General features: G+C 37.7%; 1 protein-coding gene across 6 annotated transcripts in view; it reads right to left on the reverse strand.

The window, feature by feature from the left end:
- The window catches only part of TNR (tenascin R), a 718,245-nt gene that overhangs the window by 313,611 nt on the left and 378,556 nt on the right, over positions 1-26,078 (reverse strand). Inside the window, exon 4 of one of the 6 annotated variants that reach the window (XM_056815576.1) lies at positions 14,083-14,160. The exons of the other annotated variants lie outside the window; for them this stretch is intronic. The gene's annotated coding sequence lies outside the window, so the exon portion shown is untranslated. The remainder of the gene's footprint in view (positions 1-14,082; positions 14,161-26,078) is intronic. 6 annotated transcript variants of the gene reach the window in all.

A 26,078-nucleotide genomic window follows, 5' to 3' on the forward strand; every position in this document is an offset into this window, starting at 1 on the left:
CTCTCCTTTTTTTGCCTTTTGTGTCCTCCCTAAATTAGAAGATCCCTCAGGTCAGGAACTATCTTTGCTTTTAGCATAGGGTCTGTCATATAGTAGGTACTTAATAAATGTTTCTTTACTGACTACATCTAATTTGTGGTGCTTGTGTTTGCCTAACAGGATGAAAATTCTGTGAAAAGAAGAAATCTTTCACTTTTGTATTTGCATGCTCAAGAGGGCTAGACTTCCAGGAGATTCTTAGTAAATGCTTGTTGTTGGATTGGTTGATTGAGATGTACAGAGTGACCTGGACCCCAAACTGAGTAGGTGCAGGAGATCAGACTGAGTTCCATTTAGGAAATCATGCTGTATTGTCATGCTGCTTGCTGCCTCAAAAGCTCATCTCCTTAACAGCAGTAGTCAGTCATGTTATTCGTTCGTGAGCTGTGGAACACCATAATCTTAGAAGAGTCAGAATTATGAATAAACCCAAGGGCAGTGAACAGATGCAAAGTGGGTGTTCACAAACTGTAGCATGTTACCAACAATGATGTATGATGGCAAGCATTGCAAAAGACATTATCAAGGATATATTCACCAGAAAAGGAGGTCGTTTTATTGAAACCTGGTTTTGTTTAAAAAATATGCCCCATTGCTTATTCTCTTCTTCATTACTACAGCTCCCTTTTCTCACAACTTCTAATGGTCAGGAGGAGATCTTAGGGAACTAACTCCTTGCTCCCTACTGTCCTATCTAGATCTCTCCTTTGCCACCTTTCCTAAGTAGTCAGCCTTTTAAAATATGTCACTTTCTTTCTTTCTTTCTTTCTTTCTTTCTTTCTTTCTTTCTTTCTTTCTTTCTTTCTTTCTTTCTTTCTTTCTTTCTTTCTTTCTTTCTTTCTTTCTTTCTTTCTTTCTTTCTTTCTTTCTTTCTTTCTTTCTTTCTTTCTTTCTTTCTTTCTTTCTTTCTTTCTTTCTTCCTCCTTCCCTCCTTCCCTTCCTTCTTCTTCTTTCTTTCTTTCTTTCTTTCTTTCTTTCTTTCTTTCTTTCTTTCTTTCTTTCTTTCTTTCTTTCTTTCTTTCTTTCTTTCTTTCTTTCTTTCTTTCTTTCTTTCTTTCTTTCTTTCTTTCTTTCTTTCTTTCTTTCTTTCTTTCTTTCTTTCTTTCTTTCTTTCTTTCTCCCTCCCTCCCTCCCTCCTTCCTTCCTTCCTTCCTTCCTTCCTTCCTTCCTTCCTTCCTTCCTTCCTTCCTTCCTTCCTTCCTTCCTTCCTTCCTTCCTTCCTTCCTTCCTTCCTTCCTTCCTTCCTTCCTTCCTTCCTTCCTTCCTTCCTTCCTTTCTGTCTTTCCTTTCTCTTTCTTTTGAATATTTTTCAATGGCTACATGATTCATGATTTCCCCCTTCCCTTTCTCTTCCCAGAGCTAACAAGCAGCTCCACTGGGAGATATATCTATATCTATATATAGATATATAGATATAGATATATATATAGATATATAGATATATATAGATAGATATAGATATAGATATATAGATATATATAGATATAGATATAATTGTTCAAAGCCTATTTTCATGTTATTCATATTTGCAGTAGAGTGATCATTTAACATCAAAACCTTAATCATATCCATATTGAGCTACATGATTGATCATATGTTTTTCTTCTGTGTTTCTGTTCTTATAGTTCTTTCTCTGGATGTGATTACCATTCTTCTCATAAGTTCCTCTGAATTGTCCTGGGTCATTGCATTGCTGCTAGGAGAAATCTACTACATTCAATTGTGCCATAAAGTATCAGTCTCTGTGTACAATGTTCTCCTGGTTCTGTTCCTTTCACTCTGCATCACTTCCTGGAGGTCTTTCATTTCTTACATAGTATTCCATCACCATCAGATACCACAATTTTTCAGCTATTCCCCAATCAATGGACACTCCCTCTTTTTCCAATTTTTGCCACCACAAAGAGCATGGCTATATATATTTTTGTACAGGTCTTTTTCCTTATTATTTCTTTGGGGTATAAACCCAGTAGTGCTATAGCTGGTCAAAGGGCAGACAGTCTTTTATCGTCCTTTGGGTATAATTCCAAATGGCCCTCCAGAATGGTTGGACCAAATCACAATTCCACCAGCAGTGTATTAGTGTCCCAATTTTGCCACATCCCCTCCAACATTTATTGCTTTTCTTTGCAATGATTTTGGCCAGTCTGCTAGGTGTAAGGTGGTACCTCAGAGTTCCTTTAATTTGCATTTCTCCAATCAGGAGGGCAAATATGTGTCTTTCTATGCCCCCTTTCAGATTTCTGATGCTGTCACCTTATAACCTCTGGGTGATTTTCTCTATTCTTAGTGAATGATTTCAGTGTCTAGCTGACAGTCTTCACCTCAGCTCTTGTCCTCATCCTTGGTGACTTCAGCATTCATGATGAAGACCCTTGACCTCTCAGTTCCTCCACCTTAGTAACTCCCCACACCACTTCAAAGATACCTTAGATCTCATCATTGCCTCAAAACTTGTTCCACTCTAAGATCTAGAAATGTAGAAAAATTTTTATCACAAACTGTCTCTCTTCTACTTACTCCTCAGTCTTATCTTTAGCTTTACCCCTTAACCTACAACCCCTTGTCTCTCAATTTCTTCTTTTTTCCAAGAGTATCATTTTTATTTGGCATTTCCTTTGGTTTTGGTCTTGTTTTATAATTAATCTGCTCAAGAAGTCACTGTCCTCTACCCTTGGAAACCTTGTCCCCTTGACTTTCCTTTCTATGTGCCCAGCAAATCATCAACCTTAGTCCTGGTTCTAAGACTGGGAACTAGGCTGGAGGAAGTTCCAAAAGTGCTATTTGCCTCCCTTATAAGATCATGTCATCTAACATAACTGGACTGTCACTGATACATGGAAATCTTCCTATTCATCTCCTATTTATTCATCTCAATTCAAAGGTTATTCTACTTTAAACTTCTCTCCACAGATTCTTGATTCTAGGGGCTTTATATAACCTATACCGAGCACAGTCCTTTCATATAGGCACTAGATTTGTGATTTCAATAGTAGAACACAGTGATCTCTAAAGGGGTATGAAGATTCATTTACTAAAGGGAGGTTGTGGCCTGACCTTAAGAAGTATGTGGTTAACCATTTGAAGACCGATTAAACCAAGAGTGGGAGGAAAAGGTTCTTTCCTACCTTAACTCAAATAACCAAGTTGATCATGGGACTTGTTTCCAACTCAATCATACCTACCCTTAACTTGCAATACTCTCTCACCTTTTCTCTTTCTTCTGTAATTTCGCTCCAATTTCCCTCCTTCTAAGCTGAGTGTCAGCTACTCATGGCACTTATAAATTAATTGTACAGGTGCCACTAGAAAATTTCTACTCCCATACCCAAGACTCAGTTGTTGATATTACTTAAATTGCCTTGTGGATGTGACAGGTACTCCTTAAAGGGCAGCTTTTATGTTTTGGGGAAGTTTCTGGTGAATAAGAATTCCCTTTGCATTTTGGGTGGGTCATAGGGAGTTACAAAACATGAGTAGCCACCATCCTGGTTCAGTACCTCATCACTTCTCAACTAATCTATGGAAATAGTCTCCTATTTGGCCTCCTGGCTTCATGTCTTTTTCCTTTCTGATTCTATCTCCAGACAGTTACTAAAATGGTTTTTCCTATACTTGAATTGAGACATTTCACTCCCTTACAGGACAAATTCAATGGTTCCTTATAGACTCTTGGGCCAAACATTATCTGGGAAGATCTATATGTAAATAGATAAATGACAATAACTACTAAATATTATTATGGTACTTGAGCTTATTTGTTTGTGACTATGTTTAAAGTTTAAAACTTACAAAGTGAAAAATCAAACAACTATTTGAGAATAATAACAATGAGAATAGTTTTTATTAAGTAACAGAAAAGTGGATTTTACTTACTTTACCCCAAAAGGCAAAATTGATTCATAGCACAAGAAAGTTCTGATTTGAACTGAAACAAAAATAAACTGCAACAAGTCAAGATAGCAAGAGTAGAAGGTGGCAGTTGTTGAGTGAAAATGCACATGTAGGAATAGTCACTGGACTGGAAGTCTTCATTTGCTATGCTGGGAAATAAAATTGGGTGGAGAAAGACTAAAGCTCAGTGGAATATAGTTGAATTCAATTAATCACCTTTGGTGCTACCTACAGGTATAGGGAGATAAAATATCTCAAGGATGCCTGGTGGCTCTTTACTATTCCCATCTGATTTAAGAGAGGAAGTTAGATGGGGAAAGACAATCTTTGTATATACTTTACTTTAAGCCTAGGAAGAAAACTGAATAGACTAGGAAATATTCTGTTGAGTAAAGAGCTGGCTAGGCTTGTCTGCATTGCCTAGAAAGCCAACCTGAGGAGCTTTCCTTTTGACTGGATTAAGGAAACTGTTTATGACTACACTAGTATAAGAGTTCCCCAATGCCTTTTAAAGGGTTATTGTGAGTTAAAATTGTTTGTCCCTGCTTTGTCACATGGAGTCTAAAAAAGCAAATTTTCCCTGAAGGAGAAGAGTGAGGACAGGAAGAGGAATATTTATCAGAGAAGTGGTTTTATGTGTGGGATGACTGTTCTTGAAGAGAAAAAGAACAACATATCTTGTTTTCCAATAATGAGTTGACCTAAGCACATGAGTTTTCTTCATTAATGTGTCTCCCAGTTAGTTTTCTTTGAGTATGTAGACACTCTCATAAAGTATATATTGGTGGGAGAGCATAATTCAGGTATATGGATTAGCTGTGATATACTATTATTGATTTTACCTTATCAATAAATATATATTTTTTCTTGCTGTTGTTAAGAATTATTAGTACTAGGGATAGCTAGGTGGCTCAGTGGTTGGGAGCCATGTATAGAGAAAGGAGGTTCTGGCTTCAAATCTGGTTCCAGATACTTCCTAGTTGGGTGATCCTGGGCAAGTCACTTAAACCCCATTGCTTAGCCCTTACTATTCTTCTGCTTTGGAGTTACTGCACAGTATTGATTCTAAGATGGAAGCTAAGCTTTTGGTTTTTCCAAGAGGTACTAGTATCATCATTAACTTACTGATTTTTTTATAGATTGGAAGCATATTAGCAGGGGCTGAGGAGCTACAGTAACCATTAGGGGGAGTATATATTCCATTCCACAGAGAATTTGGGTCATAGCTATATGGTGATGGTCCTACTTTGGAAATCCAGACCTGCCAATGTGAGGGCAGGGTGTAAGACAGCCCAGAGAGAGACAGAGAGGAAGAACTGATTCTACACAATCTATTGGCTCTTCCTATCTGTCTAAAGACATGTGCAGTCAACAAGTCAGTCAATAAGCATTTATTCATTATTTAGTATGTGCCATTTTTGTGCTAAGCACTGGAGATACAAGTAAAATAAAAATTTTCTAGTGTCCTCTATCCATAAAATAACTTCCTTCATCAATTATATCTATCTATCTATCTATCTATCTATCTATCTATCTATCTATATCTATCTATCTATCTATCTATCTATCTATCTATCTATCTATCTATCTATATGTGTGTGTGTGTGTGTGTATGGGGGGTGGGTGTGTATATATATACATACACAAACACATACACACACATTCCCCTCAATGGTATGGTCCTTTACTTCTTTCTGCTTTGAACTAAATTTCTAGAAATTGTTTTCAATACTTTCTGTCTCCATTCCCCTCATTCCTCATCACTGTACAATCTGTCTTACTCATTGACAACTCTACTAACCCTGTCCTCCCAGGAGCTGTTAATTCCCAAATTCAATGACTTTTTTCATCTTTATACTCATTTTCTTTGACATTTCTGCAGCTTTCAGTACTGTTGAACCCCTGGATATGAACTTCTCCCTTTTTGCCTTTGGCTTCCATAACACCTCTCTCCTCCCTCTCTCTCCCTTTCATTCTTTTTCTCCTTGCCCTTCTCCCTCTCCTTTTTACTCTTTCCCTTCTTCTTGGTTTCTGCCTCTCAGTCACTGGCTGTCTGTCTTTGCTGCTGGCTGGCTCTGTTTCTGTCTTTTCTTTAAATCTAGCTGCCATTCCAACAGATGTTACAATAAGGTGTATGAAATTGAAGACTTGAAGAGAAAAGGGGGTTCAGTGGGGGAATCTTAAGATAAACTTAACTGGGGTCTAAGTGACTATAAATATAATAGATATTTCCCACCTTGGAGTCTCCACTATCATTTTTTTTTGGGGGGGAAGATATTCCCTAACTAGCTTTCTCCTTCCTCAAACCAGTATAAGATATCTCAAATTCAAAGGTTGAAGAGATCTTAGAATTTGGGTCTATGCCTTTTCCTGCCACTTATTGATTTTATACTAACTACAAAATCAATTATTCCTTGGTCAGAATTCATATATTAGTATGCATATCCTGTCTACTACCCTGGAATTTACTGTTTTTCTTTTTCTTTTTGGGCCAGATCTACGAATTCAGTGGTATAAATAGCTCAGGGTAATGATACCACTGATGCAGATGGGCAATAATCATCAGGTTATAGTTTTAGAGTGCTGCCTGGGCTGTTAGCTTGCTCAGGGTCACACAACTCATAAGTGTGTTTGAAACCAGATTTGAACCCAGGTTTTCTGGATCCTGAGGCCAGTCCTACTATTTACTATGCCCATTCTACCTCTATGGAGTTGGATCTTCAATAAGAACTACACTACAGCAAAAATAGCCAACTTTTGGAGTGGCTTAATTGCCTACCTTTCCTAGGGTCAGAGAAGCAGACCAGATTACTTCTAGAGATTCTCTTCCAGGCTCTAATAGTGCTAAGCTTCTTATTCCTAAATTGAAGTTAGGAAAGCTAGAGTATTTCATTGGGGAAAGTGCCATGGGACTGATGTACAAATGGAAGCTTTGTAAATACTTCCTATTTTCTTTGATGAAAAACATAAAGGTTTAAATGCTTAAACAACAGGACTGGCTGACATGGTGAATAGGACTGACCAGTGCCCAAACAGGCTTGATTTTTCAAGTTAAGTGAGCATGACGAACGTGTTGTTAAAAATTCAACCATGATTAAACCTCTGATGAAGCACAGCATGATAAATACCAGGAGACCAGAGTTCTATGAAAACCAAATCCAATGTATAAAATAGGGTTTTTTTTTCCTTCTGGACTAGAAGTACTAGATTTGGGGAAAAGCAGGATCTGCCATAATATCGGTTGTACCAGGGCCTTGATTTGATTGTGGGATCCACTGGTGTTATGAGCTGGGTTTTTCCCCCTTCATATTTAATCAGTAATGAAGAAGAAGATGAAAGGATAGTACTACCTGATGCTATCTCCATCTGCAGAGGCAGCATACTCATAGTTCATGCCTAGAACCCCCATGGCAGAATTATGCTTTCCTATTTATCAGATTACTGTGGTAGACCCATGGCTCCTGATCATAAGATCACAAAGTCTTTGATTTAGAGAAGAAAAGTATAGAGATTATCTAGTCCAAATATTAATTCATTTGTTCATTCATTGATTCATTTATTCATTTAGAGGAAGCAAGGTAATTTAATAGAGAATATCTTAGACCTGGAATCAAAAAGAGTTCAAGTCCAGGAACTTAGTAGCTGTTTGACCCTGGGTAAGTCATTTAAACATTTTCTGCCACAGTTTGCCTATCTATAAAATGAGGATAACAATAGACACAATTTAGTTTTGTGTATTTGTTCCCTCCCCCATCTTTAATACTGTAGTCATCATATTAATTGTCTTTGTTCTTCTCATTCTATTTTGTGTCAATTCATACAAATTTTTCCATAATTCTCTGAATTCTTCACATTTGTTTGTTGTTTATAATACATTGACACTCAATTACACATATATACCATAATTTATTTTGCCATTTTTCTAGTTGATGGATACCTAATTTGCTTTTGAGGCTTTGCCATTCTTAAAAAATGCTTCAGTGAAAATTTTGGTAGATATGGAGCCTTTCTTTCTGTCCTTGATGTTTCCAGGTTGGGGTTCTGGGGTATACCTCATAGTTGGATCTCTGAGGCTAAAGAATTTGATATTTTACTCATTTTAAAATTGTAATTCCAAGTTGCTTTTCCAGAATGCCAACACTTTGTTCTTAAATACAAGGAAATCACAACCTAGAAAATTAAAGTGTCTAGATTTAGTATACTTGATAGGAGAAGGCATAATAGAATGTAAGTTTCCTGAAGATAGGATCTTTGGCTGTTGTTGTATCACTTGTACCTAGAAGAGTGCTTGGCACTCAAGAAATGCTTGTTGAATACTTGAATGAACCTAAGTCCACTAACTCCCAATCTGATTCTCTTTCCATTGGGCAAAACTACTATTGCCACAATGATTCATTCAACTAAAGGAAAGAGAACATAGTGGCTCCAGAAAGCATCTTGCAGCCATCTCCTTGGGTCAAAGAATCCATTTTTAAAAAGGTTCTACTAGGTAAACCATGATTTTTTCTGAGTTGGCAGTAAATAGTTCCTTAAAATTTTAGTCTCAGAAAATAGTTCCCTCCAAGGCACTGTCTTTCTTTTTTTTTTTTAAATAGGGGAGAAAATAATCTATTTATTTATTTATTTTATTTTATTTTTAAATTTTATAATATTTTATTTGATCATTTCCATGCATTATTCATTTAAGACAAAGATAATTTTCTTTTCCTCCTTCAAACAAGGTACTGTCTTTCAATGGATGCGTGAGGCCACTATTCTCCTTCCAAAGATACATATCCAGGCCTTTTTTATGTCTAATTTATCCATAAAGATATGAGAGAACTTGTCTCTTGTCCATTTCCTTATTTTACCAATCTCATAACCTAGTCAAAAAAGGAAATGAAGATAGCTAGACATGACTGATTCTTAAAGAATGCTAATTCATAGTGATGACCCTTCCTTAGTGCTTTCTAAGTGCTCTCAATCCATCCCTTCACAATCAATTCTGTTGTTTTACCAGGAACCAATGTCAACAATGATGTCCTTTAGTTAGAAATATCCTCTTTATTTCTCTATCTCTGATCTCATTATCTTATCCTTAAAAAAATCATCAATAGCAGGGCAGCTAGGTAGCCCAGTGGACAGCATCAGACATAGAGGCAGGAAGCTCTGGGTTCAAATCCACACTTACTTGTTGTGTGACTCTGGGCAAGTTACTTAACCCCTAGATTTTTGTTATTTGGTCATTTTAGTAACATCCAACTCCTCCTGACCTCATTTGGGATTTTCTTACAAAGATACTGGAGTGTTTTGCCATTTTCTTCTCCAATTTATTTTACAGAAGAAGAAACTGAGGCAGACAGCTTTAAGTGATTTGCCCAGGGTCATCCAGCTAGTAAGAATCTGAGGAAACTTCAGAACTCCAAGCATACATCTCATAATCATATGGGGAGTAAAGAGTGAGTTGAACCTAATTTCCCTAAATCTAGTATTCATTCTGTACTATAACTTTGCTTCCTTTAAGGAACTAGAATATTCTCTTAGCATTTCCATTTTTAAATTTTGATTTCAGTTCCACTGTTTAACATTTTTGTTCTGACCTTCCTTGTCTGAAGAACACTGTTCCTGGTGGGGGGGGGGGGTGGCAAAAACAAAAACAAAGTAGATGACTAATTCTGCCTTCTCTTTCTTGTTTGACATCTTATCTCGATCGAGGATCCTATCCTTTTTTTGATTGTCTTTGTACCTCCAAAATATCCCTTTTTCCCTCTTTAGAATTTATTGCCAGCTTCATCTCATGCTAAGCTTTTGTCTTCCTACCCCATTCTTATAGGATTTTGTCATTTCTTTTCCCTTCATCCATAGAGAAACGCCCTCCTGGCTTCTCCTATCTGTCTCTTAGACTTGTTTTGTAAGAGTGGCAAAGTGATTATGGATAGGCTGTAAACAGTGTCTTTAGCCACACACAGGACCACAAGTGGCTTCTAGAGCAATTGAGGGACTTAGAGGATTTCCTGATCCTAGCTCTAAGGCAACTGTTTAATATGCATCTTTGTATTGTTGTCATCTGCTATGATTATAGTCCTTGTCTCTCAATTCCTTATTCAAGGCCACTTAGAATATCTCTTGTTTGGAATTGGAGCTCATTCCTCATTAATTCAGTGGCAGTTTTCGTTTACCAGTGATTGAATTACCTAATAACACCTGCCTGAAATGATAAACATAAGAGGTAGACAGGAGCTTGTATTTGATAAAAATGTTTGGTTTCCTGAAATTGTGATATTGTTAAGGGAAGATCTATTGAGAGAAGTGAGGAAAGGAGAGATTCTGACAGCAACCTGACATGTATTTGTGGGATTAATGTATGATTAGCAGTAGTCCAAATGATAGAGTATAGCTAAAGAGAGGCAGCGTTCCTCTTACTGGTTGGGTTAGGGCCATTCTTTGTGGATTAACTATGGAAACTATGAAAATATTCTAAAGCATTGTGCCCACCACCACCAGAAGCTGCAGTTGCCACTGGGCAGGACTTTGGTAGATTAAGTGATAAAGGCACCAGTCTTGGAGTACAAAGGGTCCCAGTCCTGCCTTCCATTGCTTATGACAACTTGGATAAGTCTATGGGCACCAATTTCTTTACCTGTAAAAGGATGGAATTCGATTTTATGATGTCTAGCTTGTCTTCTGCTATTACATTCTGTAATTCTAAGTGCTTCTATACCCCCTGCTCCCTCTTGTCCCCAACCTCATAGCAGGAACCTTAATTTGATTGGTTTGTTTATCCTTGAGTTTGTCTGTGAAGATCAGTACCACCTCCCCAAGTGACAAATGAGAATAGCCTTCCTAATTCCTTTCTCTCAGTAGGAAGATTCCCTATAGATTGGAACCAACTAAATTGGGAGTTTGTTCCTAAGGGGATCCTGGGACCTTCATTTTGATTTTAGAACCTGTCTACTGCTATTGCAGGATGTGAAAGATCCATGGAACTAGAGTTCATAGGGAGGTTCGGGAAAGGATGAGAATCATTGATGAACTGTTATTATTTTTATTCACTATTTTAACAAATGCATTTTAATAGAACCCCAGAACCTCAAAGATGGATGGGACCTGAGATGATCCAGTCTACTACTCACATTATACAGGCATTACAGATGAGGAAACACTGTTTATCCTGGTTTTCATGGATTGTTTTATTCTTAGAAATTATAATTCTCTACTGTGAATAAAAACTCCAGTCAACCCTTTAAATCTGGGGTCTTAGGGGAGAGAGAAACACAGGTGATATTGATTTCATAGGCTTCTTTCATCATAATAGAGTGTTTTTTTTTAAAGATGAGATTAACTTTTTTATTTACATTTTGTATTTTTCAAAAAATCTGATGAACTCTGTCTCCAAATTAGAAAGGTAGATAGCTTATCCCTACTGTTGGTATCACCCTGATGGTAGTGGGCATCATGCAGTGGCCAGGTCTAAATATATTTCAAGTAACATGGAAATTGTTCCCACTGCTTTTTTGTTGACTTTGGTGTTGAGCCATAGTAATATTAATATCAATACTTATATGACTTTTTAATGTTTGCAGAGCTCTATACAAACATCATATTTCATCTCATAACAACCTTGGGAGGTAAGTGCTATGATAATCTTTATTTTGCATATGTGGAAACAGAAATAGACAGAGACTCCAACTAAGGTCTTACTGACTCCAGATTCAGTGATCTATCTATTATGACCTTCAGATCCCTGGCTTATAAGAGAATAGACAAATATAGCTAGTAGCCCAGTGGATAAAATATTTGAGTCAAGAAGACCCAGGTTCAAGTATTGTCTCAAATACTCACTAACTGTGTTACCCCAGACAAGTCACTTAACTGTTATCAAGCTCAATTCCCTTAATCTGTAAAATAGGAATAATCAGAGCACTTACATCACAAGGTGGTTGTGAGACCAAAAGAGTTAATATGAAGAATACTCTGCAAAGTTGAAAGGGCTTGCTATAGAAATGTTATTGTTATGATGATGGTGATGATGATGATGATGATGATTCTAATAGTTTAAAAGCAGGAACTATTGACCATGATATCATCAATAATTGAGAAACTGAGATCTTATAATCATTGATTTTTATCAGTGGTTCCTAACCATTTTTCTTGCATCATATACCCCTCTAATAATACAGTAAATCCTAAATACCTCTTCTTCGAATATTTTAATTGTGTAAGAAATATAAGATTACAAAGGAAACCAATCATATTAAGTATAACTATCAAAATATTTTTACAATAAATAAATTCAGGGATCCTAAGCTAAAACTACTAGTTTAGGTAAAGGCATAAATGACATACTTTGAAAATTTTTAAAAACAACAAAAATAATGGGCAGTGCTGCTAATCCACTGAAGGATAAAGTCAAGTTTAGAAGAGGTGTTGATAGCCTGGAATTTTGTGTTGCATTGAATAATGTAAATGGAAACCTTTGTTGATTCCTAAAAATATACTTCACAAATACAAGATGAGAGATGCATAGTTAGAGAGTAGTTCACCTCAACAAAAATATGGTGGGGTTGAGTGTTCTATAGCCTCATTGGCTTAGACTTCCCAATGGATTGGGTTCACTGATCTTGCTTCCCTAAGGTTCTAACTTTTATGACAGTATAGAGGAAAACTCTTTTCTCCACAGGAACCCATATTTTTTCAGGATTAATACTGTCTTAAGGTTATTCTATTCTGAGGTCTCCCTGTGCTTTATGTGAGGATCTTTTGAAAGAATGGGGAATATCCATTCTGGAAAAATACCATCTGAGAACGGTTTATATTTCAAAATGTAAATATCAATCACATGAAATAAAAATTAGATTTGCTCTGCGTGGTTTCAGTGGACAAAGCTAGGACTAAGTTATAAGGAAAGTTTAGACTGATTGTCAGAAACCAAATAAAAGACCCAACTTTGTAACAGTTAGAGTTTTCCAAAAATAGAATGGATTATACCAGAGTAAGAATAATGGGCTCCCTGTCTTAGGATGTTTTCAAGCAAAAACTGTATGACCATGACCACTAGCTGAATATATTGGATTAGAGATTCACTTGGGCTTCAGAGTTGGTAGCTGAGATCCCTTTTTACCTCTGAGATTTCAAAATTCTGTGACCTTGGACATATAATGGTTTTACCTCCCTATGCCTCAGTTTTTCAGCTTCTAAAATGGAAATAATAGTAGCTGCCATGCTGATCTCACAGGGTTATTGTGTATATAAGGAGAACATTTTTTAAAAAGTCATCCTGACATTTTTTGAAAAGATTATGGTATAATAGCCTGGTAGATTGCTAGAACTTGAGCTCAGACACAAGCTAGGCTATGTTGATAGCTAGGGAGTACAGAACAGAGAGTGGAACTGGGGAATGCCAAAGCCATGGGCAAATACTGATGCAGAGGCCAGGTTGAAGCAAGATGAGCAAACAATCAGCCATGTAAAAGAGAATAAGCCAAGAACCAGGAGAGGAGCCAGCTCTCAGTCGGGTATGCATAAAGCTTAGGCAGGCATAGAGGGAAAACAGAGAAGCACTCCTCTGTACATCTGCAAATTGGGGCATGCTGGCCACATCTTGCTCCTAATGGGCCTGGCTTGTTGAGAGTAAGAGACTAGATCAAAGTACTTTGAAACTATAAAGAGTCAAAGAAATGTGAGGTGCTCTCTATATCTGATCAGGTTCCAGGGTCCCCCTGTGTTTTTGTGTGCATCTAGTCACATAAAGGACCCAGTATTCTAGGGACTATTTCCCTTCCCTAGTTTATTATGTCCTTAAGAATCTCTGCTTTGGAGGAGCCTCCTGATGCTACTACTAATTATCTATATAGACAGTATTCTTAATATTATGTCTTTTATTTAAATAGATTATAAGCTTATTGTAGGCAAGGTCTGGTTTTTAATACATCTATGGAGCCTGTAGTGCCTAGTGTAGTGTTCTGCTAAGGCACTCAAAACTATTTAATTGAATAGTTGTCTAGAAACACAAATAGCTGGGCATACAACCCTGGCTGAATAGACAGAAAACATCTTACATGTGACTTGTACCTGCCCAGATATGCTGCCCATAGCTTGCTCCCAAAGGATGTGAAATGGCAGAAATCAGAGTGACCAAATGTAGATATTCCCCTGAGTCCTCAGTCTTACCTTCAGGATAAAGGAACAGGCAGAAGTACATAACCATGACTTAGTCAAAACTTTAATCAGAAGACAGAGAAGAAAAGCCTTGAAGAGACAAAAACAAAATGAAAATGGATCAAATCCAGGCTATTTAGCTGCCTTCCCCCAGGGAAAAGTTATCTGCTCTGTTAAGTTTCTGATGAAACTGACTTTTGAGAATTAGCTTTGATTGTAGATAAAATAGATTGTGTGTGTGTGTGTGTGTGTGTGTGTGTGTGTGTGTGTGTGTGTGTGTAATCAGTGGAGGGAGGTAGAAGGGAAGCAATAGAGAGAATATTGCTGTCCAAGGTTCCCAAGGTACACCTATCCCTACTTATTCTTCCCTTAAACACCCACATCCTTATCATAATTGGGAGTGTTATAGAGGGAAAGGGATAAACATATTTCCTTTCATCAGGGTAACACACCTCTTAGTGAAAATATTCTTGAGTGAAAACTCAAATACCCATTCTGCCTTAATTTTCCAGAAACAGCCACAACATGAGATTTGTTCTTAACCCTTTTCCAGTGGGTTTTAGGAGGAGGTGCAATGGATTTTTATCTGGACTCAGACATCTACTAGTTGTGTGGCTTTGGGCAATTCAGCTAACCTTGATGGGCCTCAGTTTCCTCATCTTTACAATGAAGGGTTAGACTTTTGTTGTTGAGTCATTTCAGTTGTGTCCAATTCTTCATGACCCCATTTGAGGTATTCTTTGCAAAGAAATATAAGTACTGTGCCATTTCTTTTTCCTTATTTGACAGTTAAGGAAACTAAGGTAAATAGGGTTAAGTGACTTGCCAAGGATCTCACATAAGCAGTGTCTGAGACCTGATTTAAACTCATGATGATGATGATGACTCTTTCTCACTCAGTACTCAGCACTCTTTCCACTTTGCCAGCCAGCTGATTGGAGTGGGTGATATATAAGAACACTTCTAGCACTAAGTATTTAAACCTATCATCCTTTGACCCTTTATGTGCCTCAGTTTCCTCATTTGTAAAATAGAGAATGATATCTCTGGCAGCTATCTATATGGTGGTCCTGAGACTCAACTAAGATATCTGGCAAAACACTGTGTAAACCCTAAAGTTCTCTCCAAAATACTGGCAATCATTTTAAATTATTTTTCTCCTGAAATAATTACTCCATGTTTTTTTCCTGTGTGCATGTGAAAATGGTTTGGATTTAATTCTCTCCTCTTGAGGGAGGTAAACATATGATCTCTTCTCTGTTTAATTTATCTGTTATGACTTAGATTAAACCATGAGGTTGAATCACATTAAATGTCAATATAAAACCAAACATTGAAAAGCATACCTTCAGTTTTGTGTTAGAATTTTGTGTCCTTGACTTGGTATAATATTAGCCAGCCTTCAGGGTAATGCTACCCATTAGTTGTAACATGCCCATAACACAATACCATCCTATCTGATCACACTCCCAACACCGTCTGTCATGGATAATCTTCCCAGCAAGGGATCTCTGTGTGCTGAAGGATTTGGCTCAAATTTCACAACTTGTAAGAGGTGTTGGTGGTCAAAGAAGAAAAAATCAACCCCCACTCCTTTCCCTCCATAATCTTTTCTTCCCTCTCCTTCCATCTCTCCTTCTCTTCCTTCCCTCCTCAGAAATGCTTGGATTTCCAGAATTGGTCTGCCACATAACATACTACAGCTGAGACTGTTGATGCCACACCTAGTTTAAGAACTGAATTAAGCTGTAAACCTTGATCATTGTTACAGCTACATCTGTTCATTTTGGGTTATGAAGCACATGCCAAGGGGCTGTTCAGGGGAAAAAAAAACAATAGTGGTTTGTGTTAAGAGTAGCATCAGTAACAAGCCACTGAGTTTCAGAGTCTTGTGTATAACACAGAGATGTCACAATGTTCAGAGCTAAATGTCACAACACCTATTCCTGCTTCCATTATATCCCTAAATGCCATGGCAAGGCTCTGGATGCTCAGGATGGTCATCATCTCTTCCATTAGTGCCATTATCTTATTTCTAGAGCCTGGAGCATTCCTCCTATAATGAGGACCTTTGGAGTATCTGCTCATTATTTTCCTGATCACCAGCATTCACCTCTAGCTGCTGAGAAAGATGTTCTGCATATAGCTCTCACCTGATTTTTAGACCCAATCATCCCCATTAAAATGATCATCTATTCCCACTCTGTAGCGACTGTCTCATTATACTTCTATTACCTTTTAGCATCATCTACATTATAACTCCATTACCTCTAACGTCATCACTATTATCGTCCTTATCAGCCCCTCTGTGTTTCAGTTGTCCTCATCTCCTTTTCAGTTGCCAGCTTTTCAATTACAAGACCATTAGCTTCATTATTATTATTTCTGTTAGAGTTATAATTGTGTCCATAACAATGATAATGTCGTCACCTACACTTCTGCAATGTGAAACCTTGGCCATCTTTGGTATAAAGTCATGGGAACCCCTATTACTCAAGAGACATCTGAACTCAGCATCTTCATTATTGTTAGAGGCTAATTTTCTTCACAGAATCACCTGTAATCATTAGAATCTTGACATTACTGTCACTTTCCAGGGCCATTTCTTTGTTGTCCCTGCCATTCTTATTCCTGGCAAACCTCTTTAGCAGGTTTATATATCCCTCTTTCCTTAACCATCAGACACTGATGATTTTAACTATGGGGGTCATCACTGACACCATCATCTCATTATCATCAACACAACTCTCTAGACATCAGCCAATTACTATACAATATATAATGTCTGTTTATATGTATCCAAGAATGTAGTTAGGATTGTAAGATTTAAAACTGCAAAGGATCTAATTCAGCTACTCGTTTCAAGTTTTACATAAGGAAATGAGGAGAGAGAAAAGTTGAATTAGTATAAGTATAGTTGTCCCCATTTTACAGATGAGGATATTGAGGCCCGGAAAGGAAAAGTGGTTTGCCAAACATTGTATAGATAATAAGTTACAGAGCCAAGATTTGAACCTAGATCTTCAAAGACCTAAATTTCTTTTCTCCTATTCAATGCCTGGAAAAGTCCATTCTGTGAGTTTTATTTAATTGCTATTGTTCAGTCATTTCAGTCATGTCCAAACTCCTTTTTCATACTAGTTGGGGTTTTCCTGGCAAAAATACTGGAGTGATTTGCCATTTTTTCTTCATCTCATTTTACAAATGAAGAATGGTAAAGTGACTTGTCCACTGTCTGAACAGAGCCTGGATTTGAACTCAGGTTTTCCTGACTCCAAATCTGTTAGTCTATCCACCTAGATACTCGGGATGGTTAATATGTTTTTATTAGTTCCTTGGTCTAAAAATATCTTCTTGAATGTGAACCACAATGGTGGTATAGTGAAAAGATAGATGGTTTTGTAGTCACAGGCTTTGAGTTTGAATTCTAGCTCTTCCACTTCTTCTCTAAGTGATCTTGACCAGTCACTTAACCCTTTTTAGACCCTCATCTTCTTCATCTATCAAATGAGAGTCAAGGTTAGAACCTGAGGCTCAGAAAGTTTAAGAGACTTGACCAAAGACATACAAGTACTAGCAGAATAAGAATCCAAGTCAGGTTTGTTGATTTAGTATTGGGATGTCCATTAACAATAATGTGCCCACATGAGGTAGAAGCATTATTGATAAAACATAGAACACAGGCATTCTCAGATCAGAGAATTACAAGGTATGAAATAACCTTATTAAATAGTGAAAACATTACTTTAAAACGTTGTACTACTCTTAACCCTGCCACCTTGCTTCCAGATTTACCAACTTCAGGAGAACCATTACACAATTGTGAAACATTTGTGTCCATGGCAGAAAAGCCTCGAGATAATCTCTTGGACACTCCCTTAGACAATGCAGATCTGATTTTATTTACCGATGGTTCCTCTTTTATGAGGGATGGCATACGTTACACTGGAGCTGCCGTAGTCTCAGAATTTGCCACTGAATGGTCAGCTTCACTACCTTCTAACATTAGCACTCAAGGAGCAGAACTCATAGCTCTGAAGCAAGCTTGTATAATTGTCAAGGATAAAAAGGCAACAATTTATATGGATTCTAGATATGCTTTTGGCATTTGTCACTCAGTCGGAATGTTATGGCTCCAGAGAGGATTCTTAACCTCAGCTGGAAAATCTATAGCTAATGCAGAAATTATTAATGAAGTTCTTTCTGCTCTTCAGCTTCCTGAAGCCCTAGTTGTAGTTCATTGCTCTGCCCATACAGGTGGCTCTGACCCTGTCTCTAGAGGAAATGATCGAGCAGATGCTGCTGCAAAGCTAGCAGCCATAGAAGGGCCTGAATTAATGTTAACATTAACAACTACTAATGATTTAAATTTACCACTTTCCTATAATGAAAAGGAAGTGGAAAAATGGAAACAAAAATTCAAAGCAAAACAGATTAATAGAGTATGGGTGTCATCTGAAGGAAAACCCCTGCTCCCTAGAAGTTTCTATAACCAAATTTGCCAATCTATTCATAAAAATGGTCATTTTGGCACCATGGGCATCATGGACTCTGTTAAGAGAGTATGGATAGCCCCTGGTATAACTACTATAGCCTCTAAAGTATGTTCAGCCTGCTCTACCTGCCAGGCATATAACCAACATGCATTTCGTGGAAAAGCCTTTGGGGGACGTCCTCTGGCTTACACACCTTTTGAACATCTACAGATAGATTTCATAAAGATGCCAAAGGCTGGACGTTATAAATTTTGTCTGGTAATTGTAGATCAACTAACCAGATGGCCGGAAGCATTTCCTGTGACCCGAGCCACGGCGGATTTTGTTGCAAAGATACTTTTAAAGGAAATTATTCCTCGTTTTGGCCTGCCAGCACGTATTGATTCTGATGGGGGAGTCATTTTACTGATTCTGTTCTAAATCAGATATATTCTTGCTTGGGAATAACTCCCAAATTTCATGTTCCATATCATCCCCAGAGCTCAGGCCAAGTAGAGAGGATGAACAAAGAACTTAAAACTATGATTGGCAAATTATGCACTGAGACCCATTCAAAATGGCCTGAAATTCTCCCTCTGGCCCTATTTTATCTTAGAAGCAGGCCTAGAGGAGACTTACATATTTCACCATTTGAAATGCTTTTTGGACATCCGCCTATACAGGCTAAGTCTTTCTCCCCGGCTTATACATCGCTATTAGGGGGAGATACTACTATTGCTTCCTATATACAGGAGTTACAGCACAAACTACGTGAACTTCATGAATCCGGAGCTGCAGTACAAGCTGGACCACTAGACTTTTTTCTGCATGACCTGAATCCAGGAGATAAAGTTTATATTAAGAATTTCAAGCATACTGGAGCAACTCAACCTTCATGGGAAGGACCATTCCAAATATTGTTAACTACTCCAACATCCATAAAGATTGGAGAAAAGGACTCTTGGATTCACTGCTCACATGTGAAGAAAGCATCTTCTGCTGAGACTGATTGACTGAAACCTATCGCATGCATTGGAGATAATAATCCTTAGACAAGTGGATGCTGTTTTTTTTTTTTTGAGAACACATTGAATTACTAATTTTTTCCTTATTTTTATTATTTCCTTTATTTTGATTAGAATATTTGATTTTTTCTCATTTTTGTACTGAAGGTACACATAATTAATATTAATATTTTTTCCTGCAGTAATAGAAGTTAATATATATTTTTGCTATAATATCAATATATACTTAAAAGCTATAAACTATGGGAACCTGCCATTTATTGATAAAATATTATAGGACTGTGTTTAATGTTTATGTATGATTCCAGAAAAAGAGATAAAAAACAAGGATCACAGACTTAACCTGAATAGTGCCAAAAAGAGCACACAGGAAATACTAATGTGCGACTAGAGGTTGCGATGCTTGACATACATTAAGTCGTAGGACTTCCTTGTATCTACACTCTTTATGAAGTACTCTACAAGTACAAAGTTTGACTATCATTCTGGCTCCCTATATCCCTGAGAATGACAAAAAAATCAGACGAGGGAATGACGCTTCCCTATCAAAATAGAATTCTAATTCTTTTCTTCTTATATTATGGCAACTTCCTGTAGTCTTGGTTACAAATGGCTAAATGACATATTACTGCATTCTGTCCTACAGACTTGTGGGATAGAAATTACTTTATATTGGACCTATACAAGGGCCTATTTTGAATTTTTCCTTATGTTTTTGATTATTTTTCTCTTCTTTTGATAATTGACTCATACACCCCCATAACTCAACATTGCATTCTGAATTGAACTGAATGCTTTTTAACACCTACTTCAGGGGGGATTGTATTTTAATTTAAAATCTAAGAATTTTTGAATTTTGAATTTTTTGTTTGAGATTGTATTTTTATAAAAATTCAAGAATTTTGATTTTTTGTTTAAGATTGTAGTTTTATAAAAATTCAAGATTTCGATTTTGTTCGAGAAAAGATCTTCAAGAAAGAAGCTTGAAACTTTTATATCCAGAGAATGAACTGTTGCAGAAAGATGCCGGAAAACCTACACTTCATCAAGAAGATCAAGAATGAACTTTGGATATGATTGATTGAACTGAACTTTGATTGAACATTTACTGCAAATGTACACATTTATGCCAAAAAGGACTGCCCCTAATTTGGCTTTCTGTCAATGAGCCTGACAAAACATTGGTTTTGCTTTCTTTTCTTTTCTATTTCCCCCCTCACTATTCTAATTCCTCTTAGAAATTTGAATATCATGTATATCTATAGTTAGAAGTGCATTTAGGATTACAAATTGATTATGTTAAATGATCAATGGGGAGACTAGTCTCCCAATGATCATCAGGGGGGATTGTAAATCTTGAAATTTCTCAGACTTGTGAATGTTAAAAATTTCCACATTGAGGAATCCTCCATTAGAACAAATTCCCTACTGGGAAACATTCCCCATTTTGATGTGAGAACTCGCCAGGATCAGAAATGGGAGGACATCTACTCCACCCATACCTAAGACTGCTTTAGGGGAGAAAAATCCTTGCTATGGGAGGACCTCTACTCCACCCGTACTTAAGGCTGCTTTAGGGGAGAAAACTCCTTGCTAAACAATGAAAGTACTTGGACCCATGCTTATAATAAGGCAAGGAGTTCTTTGAACCATGCCTGTTTTTTAGAATTGATACAATGAGATGCTAGGTACCTAAAAGGGTCGGGCAAGTTTTCTCTTAATGAGATTAGTTGACTCAGCTGTGTTTTCACTGGTTCAGACTTACTGAGGAGATTAGTCGACACAGTAGCATTTTTCTGGTTCAGACTTACTGAGGAGATTAGTCGACTTAGCAGGAATTCAGATGGGTAGTCCTTTGGAAAACGTCTACAGTGATTGGTAGATGTAAGGACTTAGGGGAGGTGACATAGGAGAAAAACCCCTATATGAGAAAAAGCAGAATCTCTTGAGAAGAAAATCCTTTTGGAGGATCTCTGATGAGGATCGCTTGGGAAGAATCTCCTGAGAGAGGCTCTGGAGAAGGGAGGCTCTTGGAGGACAATCTCTAAGGAGGTCTCGCTAGATCTCCTCTGAGGGGACTCTGTCCCTCTGGAGGCTCTGGAGAGAGGCCCTTTGGAACAGTCTCTGGCTGGAAGGCTCTTTAAGGAGGACTCTGGCTGGAACTCTCTCTGGTGAAGTCAACTGAGATGGAGCTGGCCTGGTATCACTAGAATCCTTGCTTAGACAGACCTTGTGGTGAGTGTTAAAAGACTGACTGACTGATCTCTCTCTCTTAAGATTCAAGTCTAGGCCATGTTGGCTTAAGGCCCTTCATACTTATTTCCTTTTTCTCTTTCTCTCTTTTCTTTAATTCCACATTTGTATTAATTAAAATCTCTATAAAACCCAGTTGACTTGGGTAATTGAATTGGGAATATTTCCCTGGTGACCACCTTATATTTAATTTAAAAACCAAGACACTGTAGTGAAACATATTTTCTGCGGTCAAATTTACTCACCCTCTCTTATATCTATTACAATTTATATCTTCCACCATTTTAACTCAGTACAGTTTACAACATCACTCTTTTAACTGTTACAGTTTAAGGCCTTCAACCATTTTAAATCTAACAGGTCCTTGATGCCAAAATCAGTGTACTTAATACTGGAATTCCCAGGGTATCCCTAAAAGTCTCTGCAGTTTTTAAGCCATTTAAAGCATTAGTTGTACTAAGAATTTTTGGAATATCCAATCTTTGCCATCTTCCTCCTATTTGTGTCCTCATGTATTTTCATTTGGCCTGGTCTTTTTACCCATTAGATATCTCTTTTTTTTGAGAGGTTGGGCAGAATTTCTGATAATCTACATGTAGTGCTCAAGGTTAGCTCTTAAAAGTGCTGTTGATTGACTGCTGACAAAGGAGTAACTTCTCTTTTGTCATCTTTTTGTATACACAGGCTGTTACTATTGCATTGATCAGTATCAGGACTAATATCCAGCGCCATCATCAACAGACCCTTTATACTTCCTCTAAGTCAAGCTTCTCCTCTTTCTCCAGAAGACACATATCTCTTCTTCCATTATAGGGCTATTATCTCAGTAATTATCAATGCTCCAATTGCAGTGAGTGCCTCTATTACAACTCCATTACCTCTCCTTGATTAGAGATAGGAGTCCTTCTACTATAAGGCTTCCCATCCAGAATCGTCCTCGGCACCTCACTCTAAATCTATTGTAACTTCTCCCTAAACAGACATTCAACATTGTGCAAATGGGGGTGTTTACAGCATTAAGCTTTTCAATAGAAACAACACTCTCTAAAACAAGTCCTGTGGAAAAGGACAACTCATTTGGTGGTTTGAGCTCCACATCATATCTCCCTTAGGACAATTAATGAAGGCTTATAGCTTTGCAAGAATGAATGAACATTTGTTAAGTGCTTACTATGCATCAGACATTGTGCTAAAGGCAGGGGATTCAGATATAAGCAATTAAGCCAGTCCTTTCCCTCAAGGAACTTAAATTCTAATGGAAAAGACAACACAGAGGAGGGAAGGTACAGAAGAGCAAAAGTAGAGACATTCCAACCAAATCACATGTCTGAGTCCTGAACTCACCATGATATGTCTCATACTTAGGCACTGGCACAATTTCTCCTCCCTTCCTGTAATATCCCACCCTCCATATCATTCTCTCTTATAATCCTTTTCTTCTATGAAGGTTCAAAACTGTAGAACCATATCTTGAGAAAAGCCTTCCATGATCTACTCTAATCCCTCCTCAAATTACTCTATATTTTCTTATCTGTGGGAGTATTTTATCCCCCATTTCCCCCACTGTCAGAAGAATATAAGCCCCTCAAGGGCAACGGACTCTCATTTATGTCTTTGCATTTCTATTGCCCCTGACATAGTTCCTGGCACCTTGGAGCTGCTTGATCATGGTATGCTGACTCTAAATGAATTATGTAAAACTTGACAGTTTATGCAAGACCTTTATTCACAACAATCTTGTGAGGTCAGTAGATAGGACATGTGATATTGACCACGTTAAACAGATCATAAAAAAATGGCTCAAAAATGTTAAAGAAAAGTCAGACTTACTCACACCATGGTAGATACTAGGTGAGTAGCAAAACTTTACCTTTGAAGCTCTTTCTCTTGTAGATTTTTGACAGGCAATAACATATTGCTCTAGGCAATCCCTACAAGATCAGGTCAGGATCTGGGTCCAAAACCCACTTCTTATACTATCTATCTTATGGTCTTGGTCAAATCATTTAATCTATCTGGGATACATTTGAAAAGTACTTCTGGAGTCTAAGTTTGGCTTTCCTAGTAACTAGTTTTATAATTTTTGGTTAAACGTGATTTCTTCTATGGAGTAAAGTAAGATCTCTCAGATCTTTTACATCTCCAAGATTTTGTGAGTTCATGATCCTACTGTTTCATTATTATTCTAAATTAAGACTTTTATGAGTTGCTATAGAGAGAAATGAACAGAACCAGGAGAACAATTTACACAATAACTGCAATATTGTAAAGATGATCAACTTTGAAAATCTTGGGAATTAAGATAACACAATGATCAATTCAGTTCACAAGGATTCATTATAAAATGTGCAATCCACCTCCATATAGGAGACAATTGATTCAGAGTGAAGCTTTCATTCACTCATTCTTCTTTCCTTCCTCCCCTCTCCCTTCCTTTACTTATTTCTTACTCCTTCTCCATTCCCTTCTCGCCTTCCCTTTCTCTTATTCTCATTTTCTCTCTTGGTCTTTCTACTTTCTCTCCTTTCTCTCCTTTCTCTCCTTTCTCTCCCTTCCTTCCTTCCTCTCTCCCTCCCTCCCTCCCTCCCTTCCTTCTTTCCTTCCTTCCTTCCTTCCTTCCTTCCTCCCTCCCTCCCTACCTCCCTCCCTCCCTTCCTTCCTTCCTTCCTTCCTTCCTTCCTTCCTTCCTTCCTTCCTTCCTTCCTTCCTTCCTTCCTTCCTTCCTTCCTTCCTTCCTTCCTTCCTTCCTTCCTTTCCTTCCTTCTCCCATTCCTTCCTTTCTTTTTAACACAGCTAATGCAGAAATTTGTTTGTATGATTATATGTGAATGTTTTGTATGACTATGTGAATAATGGATTTTTTTCTTACCTTCTCAAAGGGAAGGGGAAGGAAGAAGGGAAACAACTGGAAACATAAAATAAAATAAAACTTATTTTTTAAAAAGAGTTTCTCAGCACAGAAATGGATTACTCTCTTAAGTCACCTTTATATTTTTTAGTGTGCTAAGAACTTAAAAGAGTATTTCTATTGGAGAGAGAATCTTGCTAGGAAGACTGTCCCATCTCTGAAATTTATTCTCTGTGTGACCCTAAGCTGGTCATTTAACTTATTTTTTAAACCCCTCCTTTCTCTCTTAGTATCAATTCTAAGGCAGAAGAGTGGCAAGGGGCAGGAAGTCGAGGTTAAGTGACTTGCCCAAGGTCATACTGTTATGGGGTTTAGATGTGTACCCCTGGCGTTTGGGAAGGATACCTTTTGCAAGAACGCAAGACTCCAAAACTTAGCTTAAAAACAAAAAGAGAAATTTATTAATTTAGGGAGTAAGGTTGAGAATGGCCAGGAGGATAGCAAGGTGGAACAGCAAGATAGGGAGCAGTTCCTGAGAGGATAGCATGAATGGAAAGGCTGTTCCCCCAGATGACATCAGTTCTGGGGATTTTATACTTTTTTACAATAGTGTTAGTCACCCAGGCATGAGGTGGGGTGATCATGCTGGGGTCTGCCTGGGGACATAAAGATTCCTTAGTTTTAGGGGACAAACAGATGTCTGATAGGATCGAGGTGTGGCCTGAAGGTGCATCTTTCTGTCCATCTTAAATCTAGAGGACGATCAAAGGTAGATAGTCATCTCAGGACCCTAGGGGGGTCATTGGGTATTTTTAGGCTCAGAGTCACAAGGATGGAAGAGAGCAATGGAGTTTCCCTGATAATAGTTCACCTGAGTTTCTGGGGTACGGTGCCCATGTCAACACAGCTAGGAAGTGTATATGGTCATATTTGAATCCAGATCCTCTCTACTCCAGGTCTTGTCCTTTATTCACCGTGCTATATAGCTTGCCCTGACTCACTTAACCTCTCATTATTCTAGGGAAACTCTTCTGTAAGTGAAGATACCATATTCCTCAGGAGGGTCTATATTTCCATAATCATTAAATATATCTAGATGCTTTGTACTGAGTCATCTGTACTATATGGATTCATTCACCAAGGATCAGGCTGAAATAACACTTCTTCAAAACAAGGAAAAGTGGCAAAAAGGACATACTTTTTGGCTTTTGGATGGCTTTTATTTAGCTGAGTCTCTGTGCAATTCTGAATTGAGTTGCAGGCATTGTTTTCTCATTCTCCATTGTTGGTCTTGAGTAGCAGTAAGTAACATATGGCATAGTTTCAGAGCTGGTGGTCCCTCTAGCATTCCTAACCATATGTATAATTTTCTTATGTCTTTGCTCTTTCTCGCCTTACTGTCTTTCC

Source organism: Monodelphis domestica, chromosome 2 (assembly GCF_027887165.1).
Source record: "Monodelphis domestica isolate mMonDom1 chromosome 2, mMonDom1.pri, whole genome shotgun sequence".
Classification (NCBI taxonomy): Eukaryota; Metazoa; Chordata; class Mammalia; order Didelphimorphia; family Didelphidae; genus Monodelphis; species Monodelphis domestica.